Raw genomic sequence first — 25,538 nt, 5'->3', positions numbered from 1 at the left:
CAATGCAGAGGTCAAGAGTAATGTGGAGAGCTACACACACAGAGGGGAGAGGAGGGAGGGCAGACAGCCTGGAACGTGGCTGGGTCGCAGATGAGCATGAACCAGGTTTTGGTTCGGCCTTGTGGACATCAAGAAAATGATGTGTCCCTGTTGTATCCTGCACAGCGTGTTGTCGGTTTTGTGCGTTGCCTGTGCTGCACCTCTCTGGCCCTGGCTGAGTTAGTGCACAGGCAGAGACCCCCTCTCCTGTCTGGCACGCCACATCCAGCACAGCCCGGACACAGCCTGCCTGCTTCTGGTTCTGCAGAAGCTCGTCTCTTGCCTGTGTGAGACCCTCTTGGGAAAGCTGGCCACCAGAAAAGGCCGTTTCCTAACCTGGAGAAGAAGCTGATAAAGCAGGGCCCTGCAGGTAACTTCAGTCAGCTTTGCATAGTCCTACTCAGCTTCTCCTCCAGCCCAGGATGAGGATGCACAGCAAGGTAAAGAGAGAGAACACAGAGCTCAGAACAGATAGGATGGGCTACCTATGTAGCTGTTTGTGCCTTAATGGCATTTGCCACCGTGCAGGTGGCTGGAGAACCCAGATAGTGTGTAAGGCACCTTCTGACCTTCTTTAGTGCTGTGCGTGTCAGCTCAGCCACATGCACACAGTCATGCTTGCAGAAGGGGCAGGTTGATATCCAACACAGAAGTACTGTGTAGTATCATTCTGTGCAAAGCCCAGGGTGTGCATGGATGAAATACTGGTATTTTGCCATTCTGGTATGTATCTTAGTGACATAGTTCTGCACAGTTGCAAACAGAATTATAAAACGGGTTTCTTTCTACCTTTTCCTTTTTTTTTTTTTTTTTTTCCCCTAAAGGTGTGAAGAAAGAAGTACAAAAAGGTCAGGATGCTAACAGGCCTGTTGTCTCATCCCCTAAGAGATCAGCGGTAACAACCACCAGGCTCCATTCACCAGGTAATTATGAACCAAAACCCACTGCTCAGGGAAGATTTAAACTTGTTGACTTTGCATCTCTTGTCAACACACTAAACGGAGACCTGCTATTAAGTGAGGACTGATTGTGTCCAAGGTTCATTAAGCTGGCTCTGAGTACAGCAGGCTTTATCATACCAACACATGAGCTGAACAGACTTTTGTTTTCTTTGTTACAACCGCGAAGTCATCTCTCCGTCAAAACAAAGAGTTGTTGCTATTACATCTTTAAGGTCACGGGAACATTTATGTTTATCATTACAATTTTCTTATCTAACAAGAGAACAGATAGGTATAGTGAAATAAAAGACACCTCAGATACCTGGAATGAGAGTATACTGTATATTGCCTGGGATCTACTCTTACTGTTTGCAGAGGCGCTGAATTTCCTGGGCTGTTTCTGTGCATGACTGGAAAAGGGGTTATCTATAGAAATAACCTTCGGAGTGCTATTGGGGCATTGTCAGCTTAGCCCTCAACATTGCGTACAAACACATGGTTTTAGCATTTCTGAAGAATACCTTTGCTTATTTACTAAAATGAAGGGATTTTCTTTCTATTTTTGTTTCCTAAGTGTACATCAACAGATGTATAAGGTACCTAAAGGCTTTTCTAAGGCTGGCCTTTGGCTGATAACGCTTCTGAAATGCGTGGGCATGGTCCCAATGATTTCTTTGTGCTTGCAGTTTATCTCCTGTTCTGTTGCCTCATTTTTTAGACTCTACTTAAATACTTCAAATGTCATCTCTACAGCTATATGACGCTTGAGTTGTTATTATTATGGGGGGCAGAACCCCATGTTTCTTCATTTGATGGTAAAGTAAAAAAAATGTAGAACAGCTCTTTGGCTTCTAGAACATTCATCAAGAGTCTCTTCATGTTTACTAAACTCAAACTCTTCTTCCTCCTTCACGCCCAAGAAAATCCAGAAAATGGGAGGTTAAATTTAATCTTCCCAGGCACCGATAGGATTCAGAATTCTCCTCACGAAGCTACTAGGGTAAAAACATGAACTTACCGCTGTCTTCTGAATCATACAATTTTTGGGCTGTTTTGCAACTGGTGAGATCACCAAGAGAGATCCAAAGGAAAATTTGTTGTGCAGAGTGCCTGACCAGCAGCTCACCAGCATTTATAACGGTGGGACTCCAGTTTAAGCACCAGAACTGATTGTGGTGGTAGCAGCATGTTACAGAACAGCTGATTTGCTTCCACTAGAACTGGAAAGCAAAATGAAACATAGGCATGTTTGCACTGCGTATTTCTGTTGTCCTAAGGAGGCCTGCATTTCCACAGGTCACTTAATGGTTTTCAAGGCTGAAATTTTTGGCATATCCAATTCGTAAGTCCTCAAATGTTGCTTCATTGTCATGACAGGTTGAGTAAGTGCCCTCTCTCCCACTGCACAGACTGATTTAGGATTTCTTAAGCTTGGTTGTCTGAGATTATGGCAACCTAAAATTGTTTATCACTGTAAGGATCAAATAGGAAGGTAAACCTCATCTTTATTTTTTGAGAGTAGCCTTTAGCATTCTATGAAATGACAACAGCAATAACAGAAATAACAAGCAGACAATGTTTTCACCTATTTAACAATTCCAAAAAACAATCAAAGCAGCCATTAAACAGGACAAGGCGTGAGTGTAGCTGGGGCTAAGGGGCAGCCCTTACTCATGGACTGTGTTAATTGTGAGTATATACTTGTCATGTCCCCTAGTTCAAACACAAGTAGATAAAAAAGACCTGGGAGTTTTGAAGTGGATCAAAGGGGTTCGGTGATTATTTCAGCATACACGAGGTCTCCCCCCTGGTCCCACCATCAGCAAAAAGGACATTCAGGATCAGGGCCAGCATCATTAATACATACCCTGTTTTGTGCAGAGCAACAGAAGGGAGACACAAAAGGCAGAGTAAGCTTAGTAAGCTGCTTTTCAGACCCAAATGAACTGAGAAGTTCAGATTCATCCCTGAGGAGAATAGCACAATTTCATTTGCAAGGACAGCTTATAACACTGACGAGGACAACACAGAGATGTGTGCTTCAAGTGTTCCAGTGAACAGGAAAGCTAGAAAGATATAAGACAAAGCAACCTGATGGGTTTCTGTTTTCATTAAAACTGGACTGATTTCAAGAGCTTCCCTTTACACTTCTGCCTATGCCTTTTGTTGTAACATCACCATGCTGCCTCAACAACCCAAGATTTTTACACTAGAAAGACAGATATTTGTGGCCGTTGCTCCTATGAATCTCTTATTTTGTGATAATACCTACTGCCTACTGCCCAGCTAAGAGCCCCTTTACATGAATGGAAGAATCTGTAAGAAAATAGCATTCCTGAACAAAAAGGCGTACAGGCTTTAACTGACATGAAAATGGATAGAGGGCAATGGCTGTGCTGGTTGAACTCTCTTAATGACAGAAAGTCCTCTCTCTCTCATCCCGTATTGTAGTATTTAGGACTTGCAACATCGTAAAGTTAGTTTTGACATGTTGGGAAACCTGGTATTCCTCCTTACAAATGCCAGTCATGGGCACAAATTGTGTCAAAGGCTGTTTTGCACTCGTGGCTCTCTGCGGTTGCAGCACGAGATACTTGGGGTCATGAGGGAGCATCTCTGGAGCTAGTTCCCTGTAAGCTTCGCCTGGAGCCAGGACACAGTCCAGCAAATTGGAAGACATGCTCCCAGTGGCTCCACGCAAGTCAGGGATCTAAAAAAGTAGGAATATGCTCCTGGTGTATTGTTCTGGAAAAGCTATGCTGCTTCCCTGCCTGATGTAGTAAAATTGCCCTAAGGGTCTGTTTGCACACCCAGGCCACAGTCTTAAAAATCTAAAATATCTAAAGCACATCTAACAAAATTACCTCTGGAGCAATGCTCGGCTTCGTAAATTGGTTCTAACTCATACCATTAGATGCATCTCTGTGGAAAGATTCTTCTGGGTTTTGGGAAAGGGGTAGGTAGTATCCACAGTGGAAGACTGTCCCCTGTTACCTTCATTGCTGACAACTAGTTGGAGACATTGTTCCTGTGTTGTTTTGCAGGAACTGCGTGCTACAAGACTGTAAGACCACAAGATACTCTTTTTTTTTTTCTTCCTTTTCTTTTTTCCCAGATTCTTCCGTACCCAACCCTTGCTGCCAGCACAGCAGTGTTCGTTTTTCATCTATCCAGACCAATGTCCTCCATTTCTAGTAACGCATGGGAACAAGGTGTCTGGCTGTTTTCTGCCTCTTTCTTACTGACTCGAGCTCCTCAGCTAAAAGCTTGATACTAGTGGGAGGAGCTCAAGAAGTGAACCAGGAATTCCTGGCCAGTATTCAGGAATGAGCTAGAAAGCAACAACTGAGGAGACACAAGGGTAGCAACAAGAATCATTAAATCAAAGGTGTTGCCCCAGCCTGATGTTTGCAGAGAGTTCTCAGGAAGCTGAGAAGATAAAGACAAAACAGATGGTCCAAGCAGTGGCTTGAGCAACCTGGCACTACCAGAACACTGCCCTTTCTTGCTTCATCCTCCCGAGTATCTCCAGAGAAAGGAGCAGCTGACCCAGGCAGGATATGACCTTAAATTAGGATAAAAGCCTCACTTCCCCAAAGTGGCTTATCATGAGCGAGCTTTAGTTCCTGAGCCATTCACGTGAATATGACACCGTGTTTGAGCCGATATCCTGAACACAAGCTACTCCCGTGGTTCCACATCTTTATACAGGATCAGACTTGCTTCAAGCCAACCTGGAGCATGTCAGAGGAGCCAGAGTCCGTCGGGGCCCATTTCTGCGGGCAAACCGTACAGCGCTGCTGCTGTGACCGACGGTGCAGAGAGAGCAGCCATGCAGGGTCAGTGGTGTAACAGTCAGCACCGTGTGGCACCTGGTGGCATTTCTGTACAGATCTGTTTTGTGCTGCAACTTTAGAAGTGTTACAAAGGGCAGAGCAAGGGGGACTGGCAAGGTAGACTGCAGTATTGCTGAGAAAAAGAAGTCGCGAATCCCAATAGCAAGCAACCCATGCTGTGTTTGCATTCAGGGAAGGACAACTCCAGTCCCACATTGTCCTATTTGGAGGCAAAAGGAAATCTACAAAGGCCATCTGGGACCTCTGTCAAGTCACCAGACTTGGGGTTGAGGTGGCCAAAGAAATCATGTGTAGAGTGTAGACATCATCCTACTGTTTCCCACATCCACAACAGGATAAGCTGAATCTCAGTCCGGACGTGCCCATTTCTCTCACTGTTATCCAAGGGAGTCCAGCATCACGCATCAAGATGCAGACCTCTGTTGTTGTCGATGTCTAACATAGGTGAGAGGGAACCTTCCTCTAACAACCTCAGTTCTCAGTAAGACGTTCTTAGGAGAGCTCTCCCCGGCTCATAGCAGACCTTCAGGCTCAGAGCCTGCGGTGAGATGACTGTTACAAAGGTTTGAGCTTTGGCCCCTACAGAAACATATTGCGCTGTGCTCTTGCTTTTTTTGAAAGTCATTACAGATCTGTGTGAATGCTACAGACCTTTTTTTCTTTTATAGGGCTGAGTCCCAAGGGCCTTAAAAACACAGGAAGGTCATATCCATACATATAAAGGGACCCTGATGGTCTTTTCTTCTCTCCTTTGTAGGACATCCCAAGCAAAGGCCAACCACCCCAAAGAGGGGATTCTCCCCCAAACCGGGAGAGAGTCGAGATGCTGAAAAGCAGTTCATTCAGAGACTGAAGGAAGAGTGTGATGAGCAGTCCCAGCAATTAAGCAATATTCAAGGTGACCTTAAAAGGGCCAGCTGTGGCTTTGATGCCTTTGCTATAACAACACAGCACTTTTTCAGGCAGGTAGGTGTGATGAGTATTTTCTACCATTGGAAAGATACTTTGCCTTTACACCAGCCACTTGCCCAGATTTATTCCACAGTTGTTGAAACTTTGCTCTTGGGAGAAAAGCATGTAATTTCTTTGCAACAGTTATTATGATGAGGGAATCGTAATTTGATGCCATGTATTTGAAAATCAGGGTTCAGGAACTTGGAAGAGGAAGAATTGTGACTGAAGTATTTCTCATGGAGGGGTTTCAGGATGTTTTTAGGAGTAAAGCAGATGCACAAACTTAGAAGTACAAGTCCCTGACTGCTACAGCTGGAATGGAAAGTATAGCTGAGATCTTGATACTTGTGACCAAATGCAAAAACAATCCATGCATTTAGTCAACCAAAGGTGTTGGATGAAGGAAGAGATTTGCTTTCTCACAGTGCTTACCTACTCCTGCTGTTCACCACAGATCAGTCAGTGTCCCTGTTACAGAGGTGCCAGTTCCTGAAGACGTTAGAATAACATTATCTCAGCATTTAGATTACATTCAGCAGGTATAGAGAACATTAAAGGAAATGTTGCCACTAATTAGAGAAGCTTATTTATTCACTAAACCTGAGACAAAATGAGCAAATTTTAAGACAACCCTGAAGGACTTGTAGGTAGTGCTTGTTTCAAAAGCCATTTACTGATCTGGGAAATCTGGCTGGGCTCTGAGGTCCAGACCTGGTTCACCTGATGCCCATGTATTTTGTACCATCCTGGGTTAACCTGGTGTTCCAAGTACTTTGTAAAACAGGCAGACAGTCACCAGCAGTAGGACCCAAGGTCTGGAGAATATCCCTGATTGCCTGTTTGGCTACTTCTGGAAGAGGTAAGAGTAAACTTTCAGTGTTAACTAGGATGAAAGAAACCAACAAAACCCAAAGCACAGATTCAAACAGTCTTTACAACTTCTGAAATACTTGGTTCAGTTATTCTTTTTTATATTAGTGGGAAAAGTTACCTTTGAACAAATAACCACAGTTCACACTTTTCCCTAAGCAGGAGCTGATCTTGCTAGGGGGAGCTTCAGTGAACTTAAAAAAAGGGAAATTTTTAATACGTACTGAGTATTTTAAATACCTTCTCAAGGGGTTTTCCCCATCCATTTTTCTATAGTCTTGACACTTTTGGGCTTGATGGGCATTTGTAAAGGGCTTTTTTTTTTTTCCTTTTGTTTTTTTTTTTTTCATTTGAGCTGACTGCGGAGTGTCCTTGATTAAAGCAGAGGGAAACAAAAAAGGGAAGGGCAGTGTATGCTGAGCTTTGTCTGTGTGTTGTCCACTGGGGAGAGATTTTTCATCTCATGCCTCATTCACAACTTGCTGAAGGAATTCTGGAAGCTTGGGCATACCTCCTGTGTCTCCTCTGGATACGTTTTCAGTGAGAACGGCTGCTGCAGCTGAGCTTTCAGATGACTCTCATCCAGTTGGCGCATGTTAGATCTGTCCTGAGAATGCCTACTGAACTGAACACCTCAGGGAACTTTATTTAACAGAGTCCTCTCCAAGTCCTGCCGGGCGTAGCTGTGCCTCGTGTTTCCAGCTCCCCTGCACCATCAGGCCGGCTGGGGGTTTGCAGTGATACTCCTCTGAATGCCCGGGGCTCTTGCAGGTGAAAAAGAATATACTTCTGGAATTTAAGCACCTTCAGGCTTGGGCAGGATTAGGTGTAGATTTTTTCCAGATCCACTGCTGGGCTCGTTTACCTGTGTTCAGCCTGAGCGTCAGTTTCTTCTGGGCTTGCCTGGTCGCCCTGGAGATATATATATGTGCACATCATCATTCAGTGCAGTGCCAGACACCTGTATCTTGCCGCTCGCTGCTGGGAGCCATGTAACACGGACCCCTCCCAGGCAAAGAGACCCCCGGCTTCCCCGGGTGGTGAGCTGCACAGTCAGCGTGAGCCCAGCAGTTACCCATTAGTCACTTAGGTGTGGTACCTACATTAGGAGTATGGTTGCTTTAGGCTCCATCTTTAGGGAATGGAGGCAGGTGAGCACTTCCAGGAGACCGTTTTCAGCACCAAAGATCTGAATTTCTGCTTGAGGTACTTGCCTGTACTGTGGCCTCCAGGGATGCCTAAAGCTGCTGCACTTTTAAATTCAATGCTGAAGTTGAGAGCCTACATGTGATGGGATGATCTGGGAGTATTCAAGCAATCGTGTAACTGGGCAGTCTGTTCTCCTGCAACGTAGACACAGGCTTCCAAGTTTTGGAGTCATTCAAAAATACAATCTGTAGACATTTTCTGGGATGACATTATTGTTTGAAAGCTTGAGCAAAATTGCATTGGCTGGCTTTGAGTTAGGGCAGCATGAAAAAAGAAACTTTCCCCATTATAAAAGTAATACTTATGTTTGTTCCCGAGAAGCCTGCAGGCAGAATGTTGAGGTCTGAGTAGAACTGCAGTTTGGCAAGGGAATAATACTCATTCAGGAAAAAGGTGGGGCCTTATTCCAGAGAAGTTTGAGCTTGAGTTGTCCAACTGGCAGTTCTGCTCTGCTTAGCAGAGGACCCAACCCTACTTTGGTGCTAGGGAGCCTCCTTGGGCTGATAACCAGCCATAGCCTAATTTTACTCTGTGTGTCTCTCTCTCCTTACACCACATCAAAATAATGCCCAAAACATAGGCTTTTATCTGAACTGGAGTTGAATTCTGTTAGAAAATGTGCTCCAGGCAGTGAGGACTGGGCTGAGTCTTAAAAGCAACCCAAGGGCCAGTGTTTTGCACACAGGTGGGAGCCTCCCTGTGCCCGTGGCTCTCTTGTCTTGCTCACACCGTTTCTGTTCTCTCTCCAAAGCTGGGGAAAGCACCAATGCAAGTGGTCCAACAGACGTGTTTAGCTGAAGAAAGAGCGTGTCAATACGTAGTAAACAGTGTTGGCCCACACTCAGGGTTTCTTTGAGTGCTTTCTAATTGTAAGCACCTGCTGTAGCAACCTTAAGGCGGCATGACCATTTTCTTTGGGTTTCGTTGGATTTGTTCAATTGCTGCTCCAGACCACTGCTGAACGTCATCATGAAATCATCTCTTTTTCTCAGTTGTAATAGGCAAGAGTCATTAAATAGGCATCAAGGAGTTCACAGCATGTAGTGGTACTTAGCACAGACCCATTAAATGCAGCTAAACCAATTTTCTGCCTTGGTGAAGAGCCTAGGCAGTCAAAGCAAGCGATGGCTGAGGCAGCGGACAAAAAAAAAATTGAAGCAGTGGTTCTGACTTACATGTTTAGCTAATTATGAAAAGTAATGATTGCAGTGCATGTGGACAGCATGGCTTTTAATTATTATTTAATTAGCAGATGGATTAGTGAAGACCCTCAGATATGCACACATGACTCCTATTGACTTTGGGAACCACTTTAAACTTCTCCTGAAGGGGAGCAGATGGAGTTTGCCCCTAACGTCGGATGTTCATCATGTCGATACAACCCTTGTGCTGTGAGGCACCAAACTGCACCAAGGCCCTGGAAACTGGACTGATGCCTTTCTGCCAGTCCAGCATGCCCAGGCAGCTGGACTGTTGGAGCCCCGCTCATAAGTTCTGCCCCTGAAATTTCAAATGAGGACTCCAGAGCTGCAGGGCACGTGAGGGGAAGGGATCGTTTCTGAGCTGCAGACCCCAAGGGTGGGAGGAGGTAAGGGAAGGCGCTGTGCTGTGGTAGTCTGTCCCGTACTCTGCTGGGGCACGGAGGGGTTTCCAGACTTGCGGCACAGCCTTGTGCTGCACTTTCCATCACAGGGGAAAAACTGCTCTGGACAGGTCCTGGCATGTGGGCACGAGCAGATCAGCTGGGAATGGGGGAACCACACAGATGTGCTGGACGAGAGCAGGTGCAGGAGGGGGCCTGGGAAGCAGGACCACAAATAACAATCAGTTAGTTGAAAGGAATGTGCTCGAGCTTGTGGGTCACAAGCCCTGGTGAAAGGGACATGAGAAATTTCTGAAGGGTATAGAAACAGGGACTAATCATCAAGTTGAGACTATACAAGGAATAAGGCGGTCAGTTTGTCAGCTTGCTCAAAGACGTGGTGCAAGAGCTGCAGACGTTGTCTTTATTGCTGAATTGCTAAATAGCTAGTGTGAGATCCTCGCAGGAGTTGCCACATAGTTATTGAATAAGCAAGTTTTTGAACCGATCAGAATTAGATGTAACAATTGCTTGTGTGTATATAATCATGATATTCGGCTAATTAAAGTGACGTCTGCTTGCATCAAGCTGCATCCCGTCTCTCAGCTGTGGCAAGCAGGGACAGCACTGCAGTACCTGACAGCATCCCAACAGTTTGTGTCTACCAACACTGGGAAAGACCTGTCACCAGTAACCCGTGTGTGTGTTTGTCTCCACACCAGAGTGTGAGTTACTTTTGGGTGGGTATACAAGGCACATCTTCCAGACAAGTAAACAACATAGCGGTGTCCTGGAAAATCTGGGATGGACAAGAGAAACCTTTTCCCCCATTCAAATAACTGAGATATGTGTGTGCTTTTGTGTATTCTTCAAAGCAAGGTTTCTGCCTGTGAAGTGTCATGTCACTACCTTGTTCAAATGCTAATGACCTCTTGTGTAAGAGGCAGAACTGGTTGCACTAGTTCCAAGTCACTTGGGCTTCCCACCATTGCCTCCAAAACAGTAATTTGGGATAACATTTCAAGTGCTCTTCTCAGGCTGGGCTGACAATGGTTTATTTCCACAGCTGCCTCTGAGAGTTAGTTTAGGAGAAATATATGTATTGTTTGTGCCTGGTGGTGGCACAGTGGTAAGAAGCCAGCACTCATCAGAAAGACTGACCTTCTGGCTTTCAGGGGTACTACTTTCCCAGCATTTGCAAAATATATTAGAATTTAGCCCAAGAATAGCTGTTAGGAAAGTGCCGCTCCACTTCTTCCTCATCATTATTACCATCAATGGGCCCGATTTCCTGTATGGAGCAAGTTCGGTCTTTTCTTTGCTCCTCCTGGAGACCAGAGCAGTGAGAACAACTCAATCTTTTCATTCTGTATCCTGGAAGAAATCCATGTTGGATTCACCAAGTCCTGACAGTTTTGGGATATGAATCAAAAACATTTTATTGCAAGACAAACAAAACACTTTGTTTACTTGGGAGCAAAAAATTAGAAAGAAACTTTGTCATCATTTAGGGCTTTCTAAACTGCGTTTCAAGTAGAAACGCACAAGATTTGGTGCTGGGGACAACTAGTTATGGTAAAACAGTGCAGTAGGAATTGAGGGGTGCTCCTTTCCTTGCAAGCATTGCAGTGAAGGCTCTATAATGCAGCTGCTCTGGGACTCAGGGACACTGATTCATGCTCGATCTGCCCAAGGAGTGGGTCAGGGTTTGTAAACTGAAGGAAGGTGCCTTCTGCGGGTGCCCTGCTTATTTGCTGTGGGTGCTAGATGACAGGCAGTGAGAAGATAAGGTGCTGTAGAATAGAAACCTTAAAGCAGCTGAATATCTTTCCCCTCCTCATGCTCTTGAATGATGAATGATGTACTGCTTATCTATAGGATGATGTACCTATGTTTATCTAAAAGCTGGGAAACATGCAAGGACCCTTATTGCTAACATGAGGGATGTACTAATTGCGAAGTCCTTGGATCTGTCATCTTTAAAAAGGCTATCTGGTCCTAAGTTCCTGTTGTTTATGAAAGGTGGCAAAGACAAGGACTTAAATCATGGTCACTAGTTTAGTGAGATGTGTAAATGAGTTGCTGGCATTGTAATGAATATGTAAACGATTTCCTGGAAAGTTAATGAATAGGTCTGAGTTGCTTGTATAAAGAGGGGACTGAAAAATCCCCTCGGTGTGCATGACTTTGGTGGAGGGATCCCCCATGCACCCAGCGCTGGCAAATAAAGATAACCTCCTCCGCTCACTCGAATATTGGTGGCTGATTCTTTAAATCAATTTGGCGACCCAGGTGGGACCTCCTCTGCTCGGCTGCGGGACCCATTGAGAGCGAGCGGGGACTCCCTAGGGTACCCCCGGGGATTTTCCCGGAGGGGCTCCTCGTCTCATCTGGATCACCGCAGGAGCAGACAAGGACTCCATCTTGCGGAGCAAAGGTACTATCTTTATTCAAATATTATATTAATTGTAAATATTATATTAATATTATATTTTGAACAGTACTGTTTTGGATATTTCTGTTCTGGGACTGGTCCATCTGTAAAGCTGTCCGTAAGACATAAGATCATTGCATGCTTATGCAGGATGGCGTATGCCGGGTAGCTAGCACCGCAGGTATACATCTGATTCTGTTCTGGTATTTGTTCCGGTATTAAGGTAATATCGGAACTCTGATTCTGTTCTGGTATTTGTTCTGATATTGAGGCAATATCGGAACTCTAATTCTGTTTTGGCTGGAAGACTGACACGTTTGATGATTTGAAGTCAATCTGTGTATATAGGATTAATAATTATAGGGTTACTAATAATATTTGTTATACTCATTTTATGCTGGAAATGTGAGAACATTTCTGTATTAGGTATATTATGAATGTTGACATGTGGTTATTGTCTTGAACATCCGAGGGGTGAGTGTAAACCTCTATATGTTTTAAAGCGCATATAGTGTAAAGAATTAGTGAGTATATGGTGGGAGTTGCTGCTTAAAGACAAAATTTGTCTCTGAGCAGTTACTCTGTGCTGTTTTGGCATCGATTTTGCGAGCCAGCCAGGAGAGCTCTCCACCAGTGCTGGAATCCAGGGGCCTGGGGACCCTCAGGGCCCCCGACTGCATCTTCTGTCGGCAAGACTCCCCTGCCTCTCGGCTTCTCACACAGGTGGACAAGGACTTCTGCACAACATAAAAGGTATTTATATTTATTCTTTGTTTTGAATATTTGATTGTCTTAAGATTTGTTTTTACCCCATAAGACAAAAGACAGGGCGCCGTCTTGCAGGGTTGAGAAGAAGGGACGCCTTCTGAAAAGGGTAATAGCCCTATTTGATTATCTTAAGATTTGGGAAGCTAAAAACTTCCTTTAGGTTGTCTTAAGATTTGAGGAATTCCTAGAATATAACAACTGAAATAGTGCTCTGTGTCTTGTTTGTTCTATGTATTGTCTTGTTACATGTTCAAAATTGGAGTTATGAAATGTATGTTAAAAAAAAATATTCTGGTAATTCTAGGCAAATAGCTGAAAACTTAACACTCTGCTTAAGGCCAGAAAAAAATGAGAATCTGTTTTTTGGCAATTGTTCATTGAAATGCATACTTTGTGTGATAACGTAAACTGTCAGCATTCCTAGAGTTGTATGTAAGTGCACGGTACCGTGTAACATACTGCCTGTGTGACTGAGGGCTGCCCAGAGAGTGTGGCGTGTGTGAGAGACGCGGTGTCACTGCAAAGCGACCGGGGAGTCCCGATCTGTGTGTCTGTGTTCCCCGCGAGGGGCCGGCCAGAGACGGACGGAGCGATTGCAAAATCAGTTTATGAAGTGTTGGAATGCATAATTAGACATTATAGCAGGAGACTGTGGACAAAACATTAGAACTAACATCATTGGAAAAAGCACGAACTAGCCTCTGCCCTTAGTGTCGTAGGTGCTGTCTGTATACTCGAGCAAGAGGTTGCAAGTGTCTAAGATATATTATCTCCTTGCAAAAAAACCCCAATAATAATAATAATAAGAAAAATAATGAGACCAAGAAATAAGGCTAAATAGAGGTCTGGAACTGTGGTGTGTGTTCTGAGATAAGTATGGTACCTCCAGTAATAACTAACACATTGTAGAAAAATGCCAGACTTATTAGGACGATGGGGGGCAGACCGAGCCAAGAAATACATACCAAAACACCCCTGGGATGTATTTTGAAGCATTGGAAAGAATTTGGCAGAATTCCCAGTGGAAATTTGAACAAAAAGACATATTTAAAATATTGTCAGAATTGGTGGCCTTTGTATACATTAGGTGATGGTGAAAGATAGCCACTCGAAGGAAGTCTTATATTACAACACAATTTTACACCTTATGCTGTTTCTTCATAGAGAACAAAAGTGGAATTAACACCACCTGATCTTTGATTATGGCTCTAGAAAAGGATAAGGGAAAAACTGAGACCTAAACTAGAAAGATATTCTTGTTGATTTTTTTTTTTTTGGGGGTGGGGGGGGGTGGGAAGAGAGAGAAGAGCTGAGGTTGTGGTTCCTTCTGTGGAGCAACCAGAATGAAGCACGTTGTAAGATAAAAACTTGCACTAACGTATGTAAGACCTAAAGCGGGGTGTGGAGAGTCAAAGACCCTGTGAAAGTGTTAAAGTATTGGGGTGAGTTTGTACAAACCCCCGTACCCCCTCGAAGGTGCATGCTGGACGCATGGCAGGGTGTTTGCTGTTTGCCTGCGAAGGCGTGATATGTAAGAACACAGAGCAACAAGGAGCAGATTTGCATTCAGGGTAAGAAAGAGTTAAAACAGAAGTGCTGTTGCAGAGGCAGGCCTGTGTAACCTGCAGAGCAGGAAGAGCATCTCCTGCCCCGAATCCTTCTGATGGTGAGGAGGAGGGGGTTGCTGTTGCTGACGATTGAGCAGAAGGACCTGACAATGTCACCCCAATTGCTGCAGCATTTGCAGTACAACGGGACCGGTAACGGCCCCTCTAGGGCAGGCGGTGGGTCTGAGGAGAATAAAGGTGAGTCTTTGATGGGGAAATTTAGATGTTTGAAAGTTGGTTGGGAAAGACTTATCAGGATGATCTAATAGGACTAGATAAAGGTTCGAGTTGATTGTTATTAGGTAATTGTGATGTAGAAAAGTTGATAGAAGGAACAGGGAACCTGTACAGAAGGTAAGAGAAGAGCTGGGTCGTGCTGAACTGGTAGAGGAGATGAGGCAGAGACAGGAGGAATGTCAGGCAGAAGTGAAAAGTGAATCCCTCTCCTATGGGATCGGATCACTGTGCATATTGTAGGGAAAGTGGACACTGGAAGCGAGATTGCCCTAAGCTAAAGAACCAGCAAGGGGTTCTGGTGAACTAGGGACTAGGAAAAATGAGGTGGAATTTTTAGTGAATACAAAACCAACTTACTTGGTGTTAAACTTCAGTGAACAGAATTTGTTACAGTTGTGGGAGCTGCTGGCCACCAGGAAAACATCCTGAAACCTTTAAAGTACAAACTAAGAAAACAAGTAAGAATGCCAAATTCACCAAAATCTTTGTTGGGATGAGATTTATTAGAACATCTAGATGTTTAAAGAAGGAGAAATGAACCCAAAATTTAAAAATAATCAATTAATTGAAATCTTGAGCTTATCTTTATCCCTGAAGTAAAAGAAATCTTTAACCAGGTATATCCGGGAGTAAATTCCAGGTAAGGCAAAAAATGCTTTACCTGTTACAGTAAAAATGATAAGCAGGAGGCCTGCCTAGTTCAGGTAAAACAATATCCCTTGGTCAGCAGGGCTGTGGGGGATATTGGCATAAAAACTGAAATAAAACGCACTGTGTAGTAGTTCTACTACCAATGTAAATCTGTGTGTTTTACCACGACACAGACTTGTTACGGGATGCGCAGATGAAACTGCATTGACAACGACGTGCTGAATGATGAATGATGCACCACTTATCTATAGGATGATGTACTTATGTTTATCTAAAAGCTGGGAAACATGCAAGGACCCTTATTGCTAACATGAGGGATGTACTAATTGCGAAGTCCTTGGATCTGTCATCTTTAAAAAGGCTATCTGGTCCTAAGTTCCTGCTGTTTATGAAAGGTGGCAAAGACAAGGACTTAAATCATGGTCACTAGTTTAGTGAGATGTGTAAATGAGTTGCTGGCATTGTAATGAATATGTAAACGATTTCCTGGAAAGTTAATGAATAGGTCTGAGTTGCTTGTATAAAGAGGGGACTGAAAAATCCCCTCGGTGTGCATGACTTTGGTGGAGGGATCCCCCATGCACCCAGCGCTGGCAAATAAAGATAACCTCCTCCGCTCACTCGAATATTGGTGACTGACTCTTTAAATCACTCTGAGTAATGTTATTGGCCGAGGCTACACAGGGCCTACAGGAAGATCATTTCATCCAGTCTCTCCACCGCCGTGCCAGGGTGCGTCCCTCATTTTCCACTGGCACAGCACCTCTTGGTGCTCAGCGCTCCGCTGCTGTGGCTGCAGAGCCAGATACTCACTGCACCGTGCACTTCGGGTCTGCCAGGAAAACCCACGGCTCACCTGGCCCAGGATCTAAGGGATGTTTGTAATTGCCCTGTGCCTCAGTGCCTAGCTGTTAGACAGGGATGCCAGGGAACTGCCCTCACATTAAGAGGCTGCAGAGGAAAAAAATTGTTACTTCTGATGCACTCTGATGTCAGGGGTGAGATGAGAAAACAACAGCCTGCGAGGAAGATCAGCACTGCTGTCAGTGCAGAGGATAGCATGGGTGATAAATAAGGCCTTGGGCTACAGAATGCATTAAAAAGATCAGCAAATTCAGAAATGAGTACTGACATGCCTGTTCACCGGGCACAGTGGGGAGTGCTGTGCTCTACCTCGTGCTGTAGCTGTGTGACGGATCTGCCCCACGGAGGGGGCATCCACCCACCTGGGTACTGCACCGCTTCACTGTGCTGCTGCTGGGCTGCGGATGCAATTGCACACCCATCGAAGGGGCATGGGGGTGTGAACCGGCTGGAGTGGAGGTGATGATGGGGATACTGGGTATTGCGAGAAAACGGGGGAATTCCCCACTGAGGGCTCCTGAGGCGGGCACTGTGTGAGGTGGGAGTAGGACCAGGCAGTGCAGTATCCCACTCTCCGTACATTTTAGCTGTGTGCTCCTGGGTAGCCCAGGTCCTGTGGCAGGATTTTGCTCTGTGATGTGGACTCACTTGCACAAGCTACTTCCTCACTGCAAACGGGGCAATTAGAGCCCCTCTGCCTCTGAGATGCACCCCTTCCCCCAGTATGGATTCTGGTAAAATATTTCCCATCTTCTAGCCTTTGTCTTAGCCCTTGTTTCTTCCATTCTTCATAACTGCTATTGTTATTTTTTTTTCACATGCACAGAAAGCATTGTAACGTAATACAAATCAATAATTCTAATACAATAATTATGATAACTACAACAAAGGGCTGCTTCAGCCACATAAAATGAGGTAGGCAAGAAGTAAACTTTTCCCAGAGGTCAGAAAATCCAAAGGAAGTGTCATCTAGGGATACTTGATGTAGTATTTTGGGGGTTATCCAAATTTGTTGCAAATCCGTTTCAATACGTTTTTCTTGGTTAACATAGACACAGCAAGTTTGATTAATAACCATACACAATCCTCTTTCTTTTGCTAAAAATCTGTTCAGACCCGTTCAGTTTTGAAGTACTACATTTCTTAATGAAGAAACTTTGTTGGACTCCCTGTACAGCGTCCATGGTGAGTTTTTCCATTTGTTCTATTGTGGCAGAAATATTTATTATTGCTTTTTCTAACTCACCCCTAATGAAGGAAGATGCCGTCTCGCAAAACTATGGAATGCTGAGGGGCTTTTGGGTCATCAGGGGGTTATTAGTTCCTCATTTAACCAATTTCCATGGGGATCTCAAAACACCCGGTGGAGGATGCAAATGATTAAATATCCTGCCTTGGGGAACTGGTATCCTACCCCAGATTCACCTTGCCGTCAGTTAGGTAGTCTTTTCCTGGCCCTGCCATCTCCACATAACCACCATAATCCTTGATATAAGCAGCTATAGGTCTGATTAGCGAGCATATCTAGATGCACTTTCCCACATTTCGGGGTAATACTATATTTTCCTTTTGTATTAGTTGGTGTTAGAATTGGCGGGCCACATACACTCCAATTCAGAGCAGTATAGTTTAAACTGAGCCATCCTGTCAGTGGAGCATTCATTCCCATCATTCCCTCTAATTATCATAGAATTTCCTGATTTCTGTACTTCATATCAGGGTCCTGCCGTACTATCTGGACAACCAAATCCTTTATGATTAAATGGCCAGCTCCAATTTGCCTGTGATACCATTACACCATATAATGGAAATTCTCTACTACCTCTGGAAAATGCTGAACATACCCAGCAATCTGCCAGATTCAAAGCATTCGTTACATTATGGGTTAATTGTACAAACAGATTCTGGTCCCAAGAATGAGTTCCTATTGTACAGAACATTGTTAATATACAAACAATCAATGGTCTTTTTGTTGGATCCGAAGCTGCAGAGGTCTGGTAGGTGTTGATTTCCATTGTGACTTAGGGGCTGCCTTCGCTCTGGTGTGGCGGATCCAGGATGCTTGTTCCTTAACTCTGACTGCGGTATGGGATGTAAGCAGTATTTGGAAAGGACCTTTCCACTTCTGTTCCAGAGGTGAACCTGAAAGAGGTCTGACACATACATAATCTCCTGGCTCCATGTTATGCACAGGTCCATCAAGACCTGGAGCTCCAGTTCCTAAAACTACGCCTCGAAGCTGTTTCTGCATGCTTCTTCCATAATCAGTAAGTACTTCATTCTCAACTCGGGCTGACGCTCTGCTCCTGTTTGTATACTATAAGGTCTCCTATACAATATCTCAAAAGAACTTAGCCCTTCTTTAGCTCTGGGCTTGGTTCTAATTCTCAGGCGCGTCAGAGGCAATGACTGAGGTCAAGATAAACCAGCCTCCTGTCCAGGTTTTACAATTTGCGGCTTAATTAGGTGGTTCATTTTCCACTTGACCACTTGCTTGTGGATTATATGGGGTGTGTAACTGCCAGTCTATTCCTAAAAATTTAATAACTTGCAGAATGACTTTTTCAATGAAGTGTGGCCCCCAATCGGATGAGATTACTGCTGGAACCCCAAATCTCTGTACTCTTTCTTGTAATAGTACTTTGGTTACTTCTTTAGCTTTGTTGGTTCGGCAAGGGCGTGCTTCGGGCCACCCTGAAAAGGCATCCTCAATACCTCCTGCATGACCAGCAGGTATTAGGACCCCCCTTTTGGGGTCGGTGAGCCTGGATTGCGATGACGGTGCCACCTTGTCCCGCGGCCCCACGGGGATTTCAGGAGTTCACCTGGCTCCCGGCTCCCCCTTCAGCTCAGCTGCCCCCTGCCCCGCACCCGCCCCGCACCCGCCCCAGCCCCTCCGCACCCCGCTGGGGTCTCCTTCATGTGCCCACAGGCCGGGGGCGTCCGTGCCCTGGGGAGCCCGTCCCGGCGCGGGCACGGAGGGGAGCGTCGCAGAGCCCCCCGGAACGGCGAGCGCGGCTCGGGGAACGCCGGCCGAGGCGTCCCGGGGCAGGGGGGGGCGCGGGGGGCCCCCAGCCCCGCAGCGGGCTCGCTCCCGGGGCTCGCTCCCCGTGCCCCGAGTAACCCCCCCGGCGCCGGGCGAGGGGCTGCGAGGAGCCCGGGGGAGGGGTCGGGCCAGGGCCCCTTTCCCCGCGGGGCTCCGGCTGAGGGCCGGGGCTGGGGGACCCCGGGGCGGGCAGCGGGGCCGGCGGCGGCGGCCCCTCCCTGTAGCGGGGCGGCTGCCGGCGGCGGGGCCGGGGCGGGGAGCGGAGCGGCCGCTGAGCGCCGCCGGGCCGCGGCCGCGCCGGGGCAGGTGAGCGGGGGCCGGGGCGGCGAGCGGCGGGCGCGGGGGGAGAGCGCCGGGGGGGGCGGCGGGGCCCGGGCCGGGGCGGGGAGCGGGGCCGGAGCCGCGCTGGGGGGCGCGGGGCTGCGCGGGGGGGCCGGGGGCTGCGCTGCCGGGGGGCGGCCGCGCTGTGCCGGGAGCGCCGGGCGGTGCCGGCTGCCGGCACTGGGCTGCGGCCGCGCTGCCCGGGCCGTGCCGGGGGCTGGCGGCGCTGCGGGCCAGAGCGGCGGGGCCCGGGCTGCCGGCGCGGCGCGGGGGGCGCTTTGCTGCGGGGGGCGAGCCCGGCGGGGGAGGCGGGGGCGCAGGGGAGGCGAGCGGACCCTGCGGGGGGCGTGGGGGTGTCTCCTGCCCGCCGGCCGCCTCGGGGGGCGGCACGGGGGACTCCAGCCGCCCGCGAGCCGGGTGCGGGAGCCCCGGAGGGTCCGGGGGCTGAGGGGGGGAGGCGGGGAAGCAGGAGGCCGCCCCCCGGGCGCCGGCGCCTCCCCAGCTCGCCAGACCCCCGAGCCTGCCGCGGCCCCGCTCGCCCCGCGCCGCTGCCCCCGCTGCAGCATCTCCCCCGCAGCCGGGCCCCAGCCCCGGGTGCCCCCGGCGCTGCCGTGGCGGCGGCCAGCCGGCCCCCCGCTGCCGCTCGGGAAGGGCCTGCGGCAGGAGCGGCTCCGGGCGGGGCCGAGCGGCGCCGGTCACGGCCCCCTGCGCTTCTGTCCCTCTGCCGGGGGCCGCGCCGCCTCGGGCTGGCGGGGGTTGTCCCTGCCCGGCCTCGCCCCCCGCGGCGCGGGTGCGGGAGGGGAGCGGGGGCACGGCCCGGTGTGGGCAGGAGCCGGGCCGGCCGGGGCGAGGCGAAGGAGAAGGAACCCGAGGGCAGGCGGGCAGCAGCTGCCTCCTGCTGCGGGCACAGAGGGCCTGGCCCTGCGGTGGGGGGGGGACCAGCCCCGCAGCAGCCGGGTGCCAGCGTGCACAGCGGGGTCCGTGTGTCACCCGCGGGGTCCGTGTGTCACCCACAGCCTGGGGCGGCCCCCGGTGCGCGAGGGAGCGACGCGCCGTGTCCGGGAGGCCGCGTCTTGCGAGGAAGAGCTGTGAGACACCCGGGGGTTACCGGGGGTGGGGGAGCCGAGCGGCCGGCGTTCTGCGGGAGGGAGGGAGGGAGGGAGGGGAGAGGGGGAAAGGCGCGTCTGAACTGGCACATTTTCGCAGCGGTACCGAAGCGAGAGCTGTGGTGAGTCCTGGTCCGTGGGACCCTGTCTCCCCTCTTGTGTGCCCCAGGCGCCCCCTGCCCCTCCTCTGCCCCCCCTCCCCTTCCCTGTGCCGCTGTGATTTTGTGTGGGGGTGACCCGGGCTGGACCGAAGCTGCTCTTACCGGTCCCCCTCCTCTGCTGGACAGGGGGGACAGAATATAACAAAAAGCTCACGAGTGGGCACAAGGATGGGGAGGTCACTCCGCCATTACCTCCGTGGGCGAAACAGACTGAACCTGGGGAAATCAGCGCGATTGATTAGCAGTCAAGTCAGAGCAGGAGAACGTGCCGGAAAAGCAAATCTTCAGAACACCTTCCCTCCAGCCCCCATTTCTACGGGGCTTAACTTTACTGCCGATTTCCCTGTCTCCTCCCCGCAGGGGGATGGGGAACGGCAGCTGCGGTCAGTTGATCACACAGTTGTTTCTTCTTCTTTCTCCTCCTTTTCCTCCTCCTCCCCAAACCTTGCCATACAAACCCATCGTGTTTTGATTCCCTGTAGCTCTCCATCCTATTCTTCTGTCCTGCTCCCTCTTCCCTTCTGTCTTTCTCTCTCATTCTGCTGCTCCCTTCTCTTTTACTCTCTCTGCTTGTGTCCCACTCCCTCTCATTCTCCCCTTTTCTTCATCCTCTGCCTCTGTCCTGCAGCCCAGGGCTGGTTTTCCCTTTACATCTCTGTCCTCATCTGTATCCCCGTCTCTTTTTAGGTTTTCTTCTTCTCTTCCCCTGCCCCGCCCCCCCCCCCCCCCCCCCCCCCCCCGCCTTTCCCTAACGCCTCTGGTCTGTTCCCTGACGTTCTTTTCCTCCTTGCACCTGTACGTGCCACTCGGGGTCCAGGGAGTTGTCTGGAGGCGGGGAGCACCTCAGGAAAGTCTGTGTCCAAAGAGGCACTTACTACTGTGGAATTCCTGACTCCCCCCAGGCATGGGAATCTCCCAAGCCAACACCACAACTGACCTTTTCTTGGTGTTTTTTAAAGGTGATGCCATGAAAGGATGGGGTAAGAAAACCTGATGCCCTAAGCGTGTCATTTCCAGAGAAACATGTTGCTTATACGCCTTCATCTGGGAGGAGGACAGGTGAGTACATTGTGTTGACTTGTTTCAGCACAGCTGTGCTTTTATTAAGAGGAATGACCTTCTTTTTCTTGTTAAGAGTTAGGGGTTGCTTTTTCTGAGAATTCTGCCCGTCTGTTCAACAATCGCTGATGTGTTGCGTGCTTTTCCCTCGAGGAAAAGGACCCTGTCTCAGTCTTATTTATTCACCATTGCTCGCTCTGTTGTAGAAAAAATTTCTCACCATAAGGCTCCAGTGCTTCCAAACGGCAGGTTGGTGGTCTGCATAATGTATCTGTAGTCCCGTCTCAAGGAATGCGTTAACGGTGTTACGAATTATAAATTTGTAAAAAATTAAAAAGTAAAAAATTAAAAGCTTCCTGCCGTAGGAAGACAGTGTGTTGGGTTTGAAACCTTTGGGTAGGACAGAAGGAGGTTGCCACCCTGGGTCAGTGGTGAGTGCTGGCATGTATCGTCTGATCTAGAGCTGATGTCTGTCACCACTTTAGCTCTAGAATTACTCTGAGACGCAGGGAACTCCAGTTCCCTTCAGCTGCAGCCTTGGAGCTTTTCCAAGCAATGGGATGAAATTCCTGTCACAAGCTGTAACCCAGCTTAAGGAGAAGGGGGCACAGTTTGAGTTTTCTTCCACGTAGGCATCTGGGAGGTACAGTTCTGAGCTTGATACTGCTACTAGGAGATGCTTTCAAGTGAACTGAGTGTGGCTCTGGCGACCCAAAGCTGGACAGGGTTGGCAAATGGTGATGTAGAGTTTTGGTGGTAAACTTGACCAGCCTGTCTTAACGAGCAGGCATGTTCTTTGTTTGCAAGCACTGTTTAGTCCCGCCTAGGCATCCCGCAAGTTTGAAGGGCCGTGGTCACATCATCCCTTGGTCACACACAATGAACAGTTGCCTGTGCTTTTTAAGGAGCATGCTTGGTTATATTTTCTCTGTTTGGCTTTGCATTTGGGAAATAATGTAACAGTTACAGCTCAACTGAAGGAGCACGATACCTGACGTGGCAGAGAAGGAGGTGTGTTTTACTAATTTTTTGGTGTGCATCAGTTTGACCCCAAAATGACATTGTGTCAAAGCTTGTGGCCAGGTTCCGCTGTAGATGTTGACTTGGGGTATGAGTGGCTCCAGGTGTGCTTTAGGAGAGCTCTGTTGGTGTAGATGTGCTGAGCAATTGCTCTGCTGTGTGTGCAGCTGTTCTGGTTTGGCTTGCAGGTGTGAGCATGCAAAAGAAAACTCGCAAGTGTGGTCAGCCTTGCTGTAAAGTCAGAACGGTTTCTACTGCTGAGAGCCTCCTGAACATTTCAGGCTGGCCAAGCGTTGTGCCCCGGTGTTTCTGAAAGTCCACAGCTCTGCAGTTCTCTGGGAGGGTGATGCCAAAACGGCACAGAGTAACTGCTCAGAGATGAATTTTGTCTTTAAGCAGCAAAGGTATTTATTTCGTGCAATGCTGGGGAGCTAGCCAGTTCGCACCAGACAAACTAGCCCCAAAGTTTTCAGTGAAAAGTCAGGTAATTTATACAGTTTTCACGAGAGGTTACAACATCTTTACATACATATTCATTTGATTTTGACATCTAATCATCATATTCATAATAGATGGGGTTTAGGTGGAGCTTGAAGTGGAGTCTTCTAGAATTGTCTTTTGGGGAGACTTTTGGGTGGTCGTTCCGTTCTTTGGCTGGAGCTTGCAAAGCCTCCTGACTCATGGCCTTCTCATCTCCTTCAAATGCCCACCTTATCTTTATTTATGACTGCTAGATTGCTCAGAGTACATTTCTCCTGTCTCTTACTTCAGTAGCATCAGCAGAACAGAACAGGCCGTGCCGTCTCTGTTATATCTCAACATAAACAGAGCATCCCCCAGAGCATGGTACCAAACTCATCCCGAATAATCTTTCAAGACCTTGCTCTGTTTCATTCCCCCTTTTTCTTAGGACTTGGGAAGTCTTTTGTCAAGTTCTGAAGACAAAGGGTTTTGGTAGACATGCATCATTGATCACATTATTTGTGTTCTTCTGACTATGATACTTAGTTTATACCACAGACAGACGTTTAAGAGAGATAACAGGATCATTCCTTCCAACATGACTTAACATGGGATGTATTAAATAGTAGAATACTTGTGTTGCTTTGGGGGAATGGCCTGCAAAGGTGTCCCACCAGTGATGTTCTCCAACTTGTTCTGCATCGGCTAAAGATGGATTTTATATTTTCAGAGTCACGTTTCTCCTGTTGAAGCATGTGTTGGGCCGTTCTGTTTATTTCTTGGACCAGTCTTTCTATGTTGGGGTGTCTAAGCATTGCTTTGAAGAGGCTAATGTTCATGCCTATTTTTAATTTAGGTATATCATGATACAGGGTATAATCAGTTCCAATTAACTGTCTGGTAGTTACAGGAACAACATAACCAAAGTCACAGCCTACAATTCTAGTAAAATTATACATACAAAATTTAGTACCATTTGCCATTTCATGACAATTATCAATACTCTTGTTACCAGAAGAAGTTGTAACACATGTGCATCCATTTCCTACATAAAATATTTGTGGCTGGGCTTTAATATGTGGAAACATTTCAAAAGCACGCATAGCCTTTTTGATATCTAAACACAGATCTTCATTCTCTTATTACTGCGTTTTCACAGATGTATCCCAGTTGTTCCCTGGGGAACATGTTCATTCCATGTTCATTGACTGCCACTTGCCTTTGGTCTGACCATAACTTGCCCAAACATTATGGCCTAGGGGTCTGACAGTGACTTTCTGGTGTATGGCTCCTAGTGTCGCAACGGGAAAGATTGCCTGTTCTTTTGCTGCACTAATTGGGAGCACATATGCTTCAGTTTGCTCCTGTTGTGGGTTGTAGGTGAAGTTTACTAGTTGTCACCAAGCCTGGTGATGTTTTTCAAACTGAGTGGTGAGGCTGGTTTTGCCTATTATTTCCCTTATTTCTTGAGATAGTATTCCTGATGTTCCTTCCTGTTGCGACGGAGGGAAGACACAGTCACTCAATATGAGTGATCAGCAGACTTCGTTTATTGTGCCTTACAGTCACCTTTTATGCCTTCTTATAATTAGCTCATACATATTACAAAAGTTAAGCTCATTATTGGTTAGTTGCCTAAATACCAAGCCCGCCCCTTGTTTCTCTTCTGTAGTTTTCTGTTCCCACCTGCAACATTCTTTTCCCACCAAAATCTTCCTGTTACTGTGTAACAAGGACAGCCAAAGACAGTGTATTTTGCTTTACTTCAGATAAGCTGAGAGCGATGCGCATTTTTGTTCAGCCAGCTGGACTATGTCTATGTGACCCTTTTCAGCTAGCCAGTTATCCACAATTCCCCCGTTTTTATTTTGGGCGACATAGGCTTGGTTGACCATTTTCAATAACAGCATTTTAACACAGGAAAATACACAGCCAACTTATAAAATCTCAGTTCAGAAGTATAATTCCTGAAATACTTGAAAAATAAAGTTAGCTTGAAGCTTTAATTTAGATGCTCTTTCTGTTCCAGTGATATAAAAAGTTTAAAAAATTCAAAGGTAATTTTAAAGTTCTGAACATGGACTAATGCAAGCTCAAAACCCAAAAAGAAACCAAACTGATGTTTGACTAGGAATATTTGCAAATATTTTAGTGGAAAATCCCTGACCATTAACAATTGTCTGTCCAAATAACAACTGCCCTTATGCAACCAACCAATCCATACATTTTCTGAAGAATTCCTCATTGATATCAAAGAATTAACAAAGGGAAAAAATTAGTTCTAAGCTATATACATTCATAAGTGGATTTTTCAATAGTTACATACAGATTTACACACTATGCCATAATG

General features: G+C 47.3%; 1 non-coding gene across 1 annotated transcript; it reads left to right on the top strand.

The window, feature by feature from the left end:
- Positions 1-22,129: 22,129 nt before the first annotated feature.
- LOC129784846 (small nucleolar RNA SNORD45) lies at positions 22,130-22,214 on the top strand. Its single transcript, XR_008747979.1, has one exon. It is a non-coding gene; the product is annotated as a small nucleolar RNA SNORD45 (small nucleolar RNA).
- The last annotated feature ends 3,324 nt before the right edge of the window (positions 22,215-25,538 follow it).

The sequence above is a fragment of the Falco peregrinus genome, chromosome 6 (genome assembly GCF_023634155.1).
Source record: "Falco peregrinus isolate bFalPer1 chromosome 6, bFalPer1.pri, whole genome shotgun sequence".
NCBI lineage: Eukaryota > Metazoa > Chordata > Aves > Falconiformes > Falconidae > Falco > Falco peregrinus.
Note: the sequence above shows the minus strand (reverse complement) of the source record. Positions and strands in the feature narration are given on the sequence as shown.